The sequence below is a fragment of the Amia ocellicauda genome, chromosome 17, assembly GCF_036373705.1.
Source record: "Amia ocellicauda isolate fAmiCal2 chromosome 17, fAmiCal2.hap1, whole genome shotgun sequence".
NCBI lineage: Eukaryota > Metazoa > Chordata > Actinopteri > Amiiformes > Amiidae > Amia > Amia ocellicauda.
This window is the reverse complement of record NC_089866.1, coordinates 9,406,329-9,407,500: the sequence shown is the minus strand read 5'-3', so window position 1 is coordinate 9,407,500 and position 1,172 is coordinate 9,406,329.

The following is a 1,172-nucleotide window of genomic DNA, read 5'->3' as shown; positions in this document are numbered from 1 at the left end:
GTTAACAATATTTCATGTTTATTTAGAAATAAATGTATAGGCAAATTGAAAGCTGGTTATAATAATTTGTCAGGGCTGGCATTGGTGACCAAAGTGCCGGGGTGGGGGGGAGAAATCTTGGGGGAATTATTCTTTTATTCTTTTTTTAACCTGCAGGATTTTTAGTTTTGTGTAATTAGGTTCTTCTAGCCTACATATTGTGGCGCTGTCCAGCGTATCTCACAAGGGTTCCCTCGAAACGGAGCCCAACGACAATAAAACACAATATTAATAAGATATGTATAATATGTCCTTATTACTGCTTTTCCTTCAGTGCTTGTGAGATGTCAAATCCTGCGCACATTTCCCGCGTCTCCGGATTTGGACAGACAGGACAAGACGCACAGGCCGCCGGTGGATATTTCTCGCCCCGCTTTTAAAGATTTTAAATGCCGATCGATCTCTCGCCTTTATGCATCAAATGTTCACAAAAACATTTTCAGCTCCGACTTCAAATCGCCGTTTCATGCAGTGATAGCAGCCACTTTATGCCATTTATAAATCAAAACGCGACAGCTACGTCGGTATTTGAGATTGGCGGTTGGGCCCTAAATCTTTCAGAGATGTCCAACTCTCGCCCCTTCAAATGACAGACCCTCATTAGAGCAGCACGCCATTAAAGACGTAGGCTGTTCATTACAGGGTTATATATATCGCCAATGTACACACTGAGACGTGACTATTACATAATCCATGTTGATTTATTGCAGAGAAATACCGTTGGGTATCAAACAGTCATGGTCTCGTCACGTTGTTTCTAGCGCCCTCTTGTCCCAGTGGTACATGAAAATGAAAGATTGTCCATCAATTTGGTAGAAGAAGCATTCTCGTCATTGCCAAATCTAAAGTATGTATACCAGATTTGTTATGGTTTGTAAAGTGAATTTAAACAACGTCTACTATGGATATAAATCTCGAGTAAATACCCGTTTTATTATACACTAGTTAAAAAAAATCAAATTGTAAAAATGGGGACACCATGCCCCCTTACGGCAGAATAAAGTAATTGCATCATGCCTCTCAATTTGAATTCTGCTGACAGTAGTTGTCAATGCAATCTCATTCGCAGACATCCGTATTGTTTTGGCGTCTATGCAAGATGACAGGTTGAGACTAGAAAGGACCACAAAAAG